The sequence below is a fragment of the Lactuca saligna genome, chromosome 3, assembly GCF_052625555.1.
Source record: "Lactuca saligna cultivar CGN05327 chromosome 3, ASM5262555v1, whole genome shotgun sequence".
NCBI classification, from domain to species: Eukaryota; Viridiplantae; Streptophyta; class Magnoliopsida; order Asterales; family Asteraceae; genus Lactuca; species Lactuca saligna.
The window spans coordinates 189,578,947-189,588,485 of NC_136419.1; the positions used below are offsets into that span (position 1 = coordinate 189,578,947).

Below are 9,539 nucleotides of genomic sequence, written 5' to 3' on the forward strand. Positions count from 1 at the left end.
AATGGAAAAATCCAAAAATTCTTTTTTTTTTTTAAATATTATTTTCAGAACTTGAATTAACTAAAAAAATAAAAAAAATAAAAAAAATACGTCTCACGGTCTCACAAAAGATAGGTGATTTCAAATGAACCTAACCCTATATATATATATATATATATATATATATATATATATATATATATATATATATATATATATATATATATAGCATGTTAATTTTATGAAACATGTGGATACGATCCTAACCATACATATTGGAGATCAAAAATAAAAAAATAAAAAATTATAAAATACAAAATAAAAAGAAAAAATCAAAAAATGCTTTTTTTAAATATTATTTTTTGTTATTTTATTTTTCCAAAAAATAAAAATAAAAATAAAATTAAATTAAAACATAAAAAATAAATAAAATCACCGTTTTTTTTAAATATAAGTGAAGTATTCTAATGAAATATTACATTATAAATAATCGAATCGAATTTTTAAAATGTTAGAATATATTCTAATATTCTACTATAATTGTGGCATGTTAAAATATTCAAATATTTTACTTAAATTTTTAGATTTATTAGAATATTCTAATATTTTATTAGGCTTTTGTGAATATTTATAGTTTTATATTCTAGTAGAATATTATAATATTCTAAAAATTCGATTTGAATATTTACAGTATAAAATTTTATTAGAATATTTCATATATATTTAAAAAAATATTTTTTTTGGATAAAAAATGATAAAAATAATATTAATTTTTTTTTGAAAGTTTTTATTTATTTTGTATTTTAAAAATATTTTTTTTATCTTCAAAATAAATGGTTAAGATTGCATCTTCATGTCTCACAAAATATGCGTCTCATATGAACCTCTCTCTCTCTCTCTCTATATATATATATATATATATATATATATATATATATATATATATATATATATATATATATATATATATATATATATAGGTTTTATAATAACATTGATTTCACAATGTCACAATGGGCTATTTGATTGAATATTTAAATGATTTTTTGATGGGGACCAACAAAATGTCAAGGTGTGTGGGTTTTCTCATTTGTGAGCTCTAAGTAAGCTCTTGCTTGATTCATTTGGGTGTATTCAGCAAAAATAATTGCTAGCGAGAAGTAGATAGCTTCTAACTGGTAGCGTTTTGTTAAACGCTACGTGAAGTAAAATTTAAACTTGAAGCACTTTGTTTAAACTAAATACTAAAAGCTTCTAATAAGAAACAATGTTTTTTTATTCAAAATAAAACGATTTGTTAAAGGTTAGAAGCTACAATCTTTTAAACACTCACAAAGGCTTCGTGGATGCTCTAAACTAAAGAGTTTAAAGAAGAGGTTTTGACTTAAGGTTTGGATTAGGGAGGGTACAAGATCAAGCAATTACTTGAGCCGATTCAGGGACTAACTTTTTGGTCTTTGCCCGTTTTGCAATGACACACTTCAAAATTGATGGTTATTAGGGACTTTTCTTATATTTTGGCTAATTTGAGAAAAATAGTTATTGTTGTCAATTTGTATATATATATCAACTTTTACATTGTTTATATAATAATCGCAAATAAAAAACTCGCGTGCATGCTCTCGTCTTTATAAAAAAGAGTTTTAGGGAATTTGTTCAATCCATCAATTCCAAAACTCTCCTATACAAACTTAGATTTATATCACTTGAATTTTAAAACCCTGTTCAAATTCGTTTAGGAATCAAGTTAAAAAAAAAAAAAGTAAAAATTATAACTAAACAAATCGAATTAATTTTAATTCGGATTTTTTTTTTTCTTTTAATTGGCGTTCTCTATTGAAGAAGTCAACAATGCTTCCAAATAGTCAACCCCTAAGTCCTCAAACACCACCTTCTCTTCTTCCCTGTTTCTTCTGCTCGTCTTATTCGCAGCTCTTCTCCTCATCAAATGCTTCTTCTTCAACGCCATCACCGGAGATCCACCACTTTCTGCCGCCGGTTTGCTACCCATCATCTCACACAAAGATTCCCGCACCTTCTCTACCGGAAAATTCAAAATCGCCGATGATCCCCTCATTGACAAAGCAGCCTGGTCGTAAGCTAAAGCAGCTGCTTCTGCACTATCAAATGTACCCAACCAAACTCTCACTCCGTTTCTCGTGGAATCCCTTATCTCCGCCGCGAATTTCCCCCAAGGTCGCCGTCTAACGCCTCTGAATGCGGTGCCTTTGTTGGGTGCTTTCAAAGCTTTTGAGGTAACTTCTTCGGAAGATGTGGTGTTGAAGCCGGTTGTTAGGAGGCCAAAAAGAAGCGTTTCTTCGGAATCGTTTTCATTGAAGGGGAGGGAATTGGTTGAGGGAAGGCGACTGATGTCCACATGCGAGAACTCCAGTGAAGAGCTGAAGGAGGATTCCGGCGAGTGGATGGAAAGACATGAATCCATTTGAGTTTGAGAATTTCTTCCTCTCATTTGCATGTTTATATACCGGCAACATAGAGGGAAGCTTCGAAGTTGTATGGGTGCCTTAAACGAAAAAAAAACATGTGTATATAGTTTTTTTTTTTTAGTGAACGAGGATATAATATATGTAAGATATAATATATGTATGAGATTAAACTCAATGACCTCTTTGTTATAAATAATTTGTTTGACATATGTGTATGTTTTTAATAGGTGTAATTAGTAATTAGTAATAAATTTCAAAAGAAAGAAAATAGAGTAAATTACAGTTTTGGTCCATATGGTTTGTGCTAATTTGTAGGTTTGGTCCAACCTTTGGAATTTTGATAGGACCCATCATTGTGTTTTTAAAAAATTGCAATGGCCATCCTTGAGGCATACAGTGTTTATATTTCATCCTTCAAACAACATCACGTGCCCCTCACACGAGGGGCATTTTTGTCAATTTGCTTTTGTCTTATTCCCAACGTCTATATGAACGCATGAATCAAAGGTATTTAAATACCATTTCTTTCTTAATTAGGCTTCAGAAAACCCTTTCGAAAAGTGAATATGTGAAAACCCAAAGAATGGTGATATGTGCTTGTGGTCGTCCTGCGGTTGTATGCACGTCGTGGACAAATGTTAATCCAAGTACGTGTTTTGGGGGTTGTCCTTCAAAATGGCTCAAGATGTCCATTTATCGGCTGGTTTGACCCATCGATGTGTCGTAGGTCTGTCGATATCATCCCACGATTGCTGAGGGCAAGAAACAACTTGGAAGCTAGTAGAAGGATTTCCAAATACCTCTTTTTCTCGTCTTGGGTTTTTTTGGAGTCGTGTTCTTCATGGGTGATGGTAACGATGATGTAGAGTTGAAGTAGGTGAAACTTGTGGTCCCTCTGTTGGTTATTTTGTTGGGATCCCTTATTTTGGTTGTTAGATGTCTTGGATCTTTTGGAAGGATCCATGTGTTGTTTTGTTAGCATTAAGCCATTCTTTTGAATGCAATGTTTAAGCAGTAATATTGTATAATGTATAGGCTTGTTGCATTTTAGACTTGATTTGTAACTGTAATGTTTAAGTGGTCTTTGGTATTAATACAAAGGTTTGTTTGGCGCAAATGTTGTATACAATTCCAATCAACATAAGCTCGTTAAGAGAAAACTACATTAATCACACCATAAATTAAAACCATAAAAGTGCAAGCATTGATGTTCCTAATACCATCAACACATGACTTGATCATTACACCACAAAAACATAGTAGTTAAAAACAATTCATTACACAAAAAACAATTCATTACCTCATCTACACTCCTAATTCTTTTCCTTTTTTTTCCATTTCCACCTGAAAATAGATAAACCTTAATCTAATTATTTGAACAACCATACTCATAAACAACTAATCTAATTTTTAGTTGATTTTACCTATTTGTGATGAGTTGGTGGGGTGATTGTCGTTGGGAATGCTTATTTATGCTACATATCTCTACTATTTATAGGATCCACTTTCACTTTGTACATCTTTTGCCAAGTAGACAACCAATAGTATTGATGTACCCGGTGCTCCACTCTCTCAACAAACTTTCCATTCTATATCATATCCCAAATTACTGCCACTGCATGTTTACAGGGTATGTCGGTCAACTCCCATTTCCTATGACTACAAGATCTTTCACTCATGTTAACAACATATTGATCATTACATACCCCTGTCACTTGGTACTTTTCATTGCATGCAAAAAATATCCTCATCTGTTGTGCTTCTTAAATTTTTTCTAGCAGTTTTGTCGCAGTTGGTGTTAAAGGACCCATACTTTTATCTATGGCCTTTTGGACACTACACATTCTCCTCATTAGGTATTCCCTAATGTACTCTAAGGCTGACATTATTGGCTTGTCTCTCCCATCAATCAATTTTGTATTGAAGATTTCACACATATTGTTAAACAACATTTGACAATGTACTTATTACACAATGAAATGAAATAGTCAATACATGGTAATTATGTGGCAATATTCAAGAACAAATACAAAATACATTATACCTGTAAAATGACTCCTAGCCTAATAAACTGGTGGATTTTTTTTTCAGCCAATCATATGCATCCTTATTGAATAAAGATAGCTTCTTCATAGCCTTTTCAAAGTGGATTACAGTTGTAGCAGTTGCACAGTTCCATAACATGTCCTTTAATTTATTCCATCTCCACCTTAGTTTTATGTTTTAATGTATGTGTCTGAGACAAAACATGTGGTCAACACATGGGAAGATTTTTGCAATAGCTGGTAATAACTCCAAATAATAATATAAAGTATTATAATATATCCATAAAAGCATATACTATAACAAAAAATAGAGTACAAAAAGGGTACCTTCTGTCTATCTAAAATGAAGGTAAAGTTAGCTCTTGTGGGTAGGTCCAAATCTTCACCCAACCATTCTAAAAACCATGACCATGACTTTAAATTCTTAGTTTCAACAATTGCTTATGAAACAAGGGAACATATCATTGTTTGACTCAACACCATCTACAATCAAGATATGGCTTGGTTAAGGGCCTTTAATGAATGAACCATCAAGGCCAAGTATTTCCCTTTGAGATTCTTTGAAACCATGTTTCAGTTCACCAAGACAAACATAAATTCTTTGGAATTTCCTAGTTTCCAAATTAATGCTTGGCTGACTTTCAACCTGTATCTTGACTGTCGTCCCAGGATTTGTTATTTGTAGCTCCAAGACATAGTCCCTAAGCATCGAGTATTGTTTCTCATAGTCTCCATGTAGTTGATGTTGAGCTATGGAATTTGCTCTAAAATTTTTTCTTTTTGAAATCCCAACACCATATTTTATCTGAAACTCTTCTTGTAAAGCATGTGTTGGACAATTAGGGCTCATCTCTATTCGTGAAGCAATTTTTTTAGCTATGAAACTCTAGGTTGCAGCTCTTAACATCTCTTGTATGCAAGAAATAATTTTTCTCTTCATGAACCTTCACAATCCAAATATCTAAGTCTAATGGCCTAGAAACCAACAAAACCTAAGGACAAGATCCGTTTTCTTTATTTACAGAACTACCCTTACCTTTATTACACCCCAACAACCCACTAGAGTTAAATTTTGGAGTAACACCTCTGCACATTACCCTTACCCATATCTTATCATTTTTTCTATGTGTAGTTTCCTCTGAGTTTGTAAAGTATGTCCCTTCACTAAGCCTGTGGCTTCCTTCTTTGTTTGAAAAACTTGACTCACCATAAATTCACTCCCATACACCTTACCATTTGAACAGAATTTTGGCCTAGTCAAATCTTCTAACAACCTTTCTCTCTTATCCTCTTCATAACCAGCAAACTCAAATTTGTCTTCATCAATTACTTTTATATCTTCTTCCTCATGATCTACATCTATTGGCTTTTTCTTTTTCTTCTTTTCTATCCATTTATCATTTGTATCATCCAAACTATGAAACTTTGACATGTCCACCTCATAGTCAACCGCTATGTCTTCTTCATCCATAAAAAAGTCACTATCACTGCTAAACCTACCATCATTATCAGAATTAGAACCATCATTCACGTCCATATCATCTTGGTTGTCCAAATGTTCTTCCACATTCGCTCCAAAATCAAGGTCATAATACTCTTCTATATTACCATTGTAAGGCTCATATTTTTTCCCAATATCAAACAATGGATCAAGGAAATCCATTTCAATGTTACTAATTCCTTCATTTTGTTCCACTGAATCAAGTTTATTTATACATGTGGGGCATTTTCAACTGGGTCATAAGTATTGGCTTTTTGTTGCACTTGGTTATTATAGACAACCAATGCCAATGAGCTTCGATTTGGGATATTAAGGTCAAAATTGATCTTCTTACTACATGACCCACTCTCTTTCATATTTTTCCTACCTGTATGCAATTCTGGTGCAGGGTTATCCTTAATCTCCTCACTAACCACTTTTGTAAGAGACATCAAATATGTATTCAAATTACTTGACCCATGTTCCAAATAAACTCAAATTCCCTTATTCTTTCCAACATATGTTGACAATTAAATTACATCTTGGTCATTATGTAAAGGTAAAAGTCCACAGTCCAAGTCAATCCTAAGAATGCACTAGTGGTAGTAAATACAATCATGTCTACCATATCCTAACTCCTCAAAGATCACGCCAAGTTCATGCACACTGAGAACTCATCGATGTCAATAAAATCAACATAATTAACCTTACCAAGCACGTATCTTCTACCAGGTGCTTTTGAGAACACGCCTCAATGTGAAATACACATTGTGAAAATATGGGGCAAACCCTCTGCATAATGGAAAAATAACCTCATGTTAAGACCAAAACAAAGAAAAAGAACGATCATGAATGGTAATTTGAAGAAATATGAATCATTACCATACACTTTGTCAACATCAATGGGAGAATTTCTAGGTCATATACTCCATAATGTTGGACCTACTCTCAATCTTCAAACAAAGTAACCCTAACGAACAGATTAGGAAGATGGGAGGATGATGGGGTTTCTTGGGATGCTTGAGCAGGTACACAAAAACGTTAGAGTAAGATAATCATGGACACTAATGTAATTAAGATGGTGAAATCAACATAAAACGCAAAAGAAAATTGATAAAAATACCCCTCATGTGATGGGCACGTGATCGTGTTTAACGGCTTAAATAAACGCCTAATGCCTCAAGGATGGCCACTGTGACTTTTTAAAACTACAAGGATGTGTCATATCAAAATTTCAAAGGTTGGACCAAACCTGCAAATATATACAAACCATAGGGACCAAAACTGTAATTTACTCAAGAAAATATAAAGAATCAAAATAATATTAACTTTTCACAAGACTTAAAAAACATAAAAAAACAAAACCCGATTATTTTTTTTTAGATTATTCAATAAAATTGTTCGAAAAAAATCAGCGTTTGAGACACTAAAAAAATGAATCATTAGGGTATTTTTTGTCCAACTTTTCTAACTCATGTTATTTTTATATTATATGATAATTCATTTATTAGTTTCGTCATTAAACATGAAAATGGTTCATTCTTATATTTCTAACGAATGTTTTGTTTCATCTGATCACATATATATATATATATATATATATATATATATATATATATATATATATATATATATGAAACAAAACATTCGTTAGAAATATAAGAATGAACCATTTTCATGTTTAATGACGAAACTAATAAATGAATTATCATATAATATAAAAATAACATATATATATATATATATATATATATATATATATATATATATATATATATATATATATATATCCTCTCTAATAAATGAATGTTTTTTTGCTACTTGTTACACTTTAATTCAATTTGTCAAATATCATTTTATGATCATTTTGAATTGATTTTTTTGCACATATCATTTTTTGAGTTTTTGTATTTTATTAAATTCAATATAATATTTTAATATAATAATTGTAATAAAGCGTACTGATAAATGAATATCAATTTTATTAATAGACTTACTTTTTTAAATTCAAAATTCTAAAATTAAAGCTAATTAGTTTCTATTATTTATTTAAATTATTTGTTTAAATTTAAAAGATAAAAAATTTCTATTATAATAATTTATTATTTATCTTATTTTTTTTATTAATCCAAAGTTATTAAATATTTTGACATTTATAATATATATATATATATATATATATATATATATATATATATATATATATATATATATATATATATATAATACATATGTCTCAAAACTAATATATATATATATATATATATATATATATATATATATATATATATATATATATATATATTTTTGTGAATCAAACGACTCTTAAAATGCAAACTATTTTATGTGATATTTTTTTTTCAAAAAAAAAAATGATCTAATACATTAACTAGAACATATTTTAGACATTTCATTAAAAAAATTGTAAAAAAATATGCATACATGAAATGCATATGTGAACTTTTACAAATATGTGTATTTTTGTCATTTGTGTAAACATACACTCTTCTTATATCCATGTTTTTTTTTATAATGTTTTTAACCAAAGTGCTTAAATATGTTCAATTGTTTTTTATATATTTTGACACCGTAATTTTAAAACACTATTTCTTATCAATAAAAATATGTTTTAACGAACACTTTCAATCATTATTAGAGTTTTCAGCTTCTGGTGTTACAAGTAATATCCAAAACTACAGTAAAAGAGAGAATGATTCTATAATCTTCTTGATCCCATTACATTTATTTTTATCGGTGCTCTTCGCTTGTATTGCCATACCCGAGTACATGGCACAGACTTACATAAGTCCAAAGACTCGTGAGTTACATGGGTTTTGATCCAGACTTTAATAAATTTTAAATGTTTTTATTTGTACTATTCATAAAGAATTTAGCACATAAAAGTCATAACACATACAATCCTAAGATATACGACCATTGAAGAACAAATCAATCAGGGGTCAATGACAACCCTTACGGATCACACCTGAGTCCCAAATGTTTGGAAGCTTAGCCACAAGAGACAAATCCATGCTGCTACATGAAGACCTGAGACAGTGAACCCATGGGAACCATGCTCGTATCAAGGTTATGACATTATTGCTCGTCACCAACTTTAACGCAGTTCCTTGTCAACTCGCTATCTATATAGAGTCCACCATAGAGGCCGACAAAGGCTTCCACCCATAATATACAAGGTAATATAATCATTTCACAAATGCTCTCTATAGAGCTTCAACATTTCCATTAAGTTTATGTTCTCTATAGAGCTTCAGATTTTATATCCACAATCGTTTACCATTTTCCATTCTAAATTATATAGAGGCGTTTTAGACCATTTATCACAAAGAACTTTTCATAAGGTTTTTAACACATATACGCAGATAGGTCTTTGCCTCACATCTCTGCGTAGAGCTCACAATATTAGGACATATATAAGTTTTCGCTAAACACATCAAATAATAACATACATGGCTGCTGAGCCTAACCATAGTTCTTACTGTCCAATCATATAACATACTATCTGGCGATTTCATCAAATAATTAACAATGACCTTTTAAAATCATTTAAACCTTTGGCGTGCTTGC

The 9,539-nt window shown here is 30.6% G+C and overlaps 1 pseudogene; it reads right to left on the minus strand.

The window, feature by feature from the left end:
• Positions 1-1,736: 1,736 nt before the first annotated feature.
• Positions 1,737-2,482, minus strand: LOC145034085 (ethylene-response factor C3 pseudogene; annotated as a pseudogene).
• Positions 2,483-9,539: the final 7,057 nt, after the last annotated feature.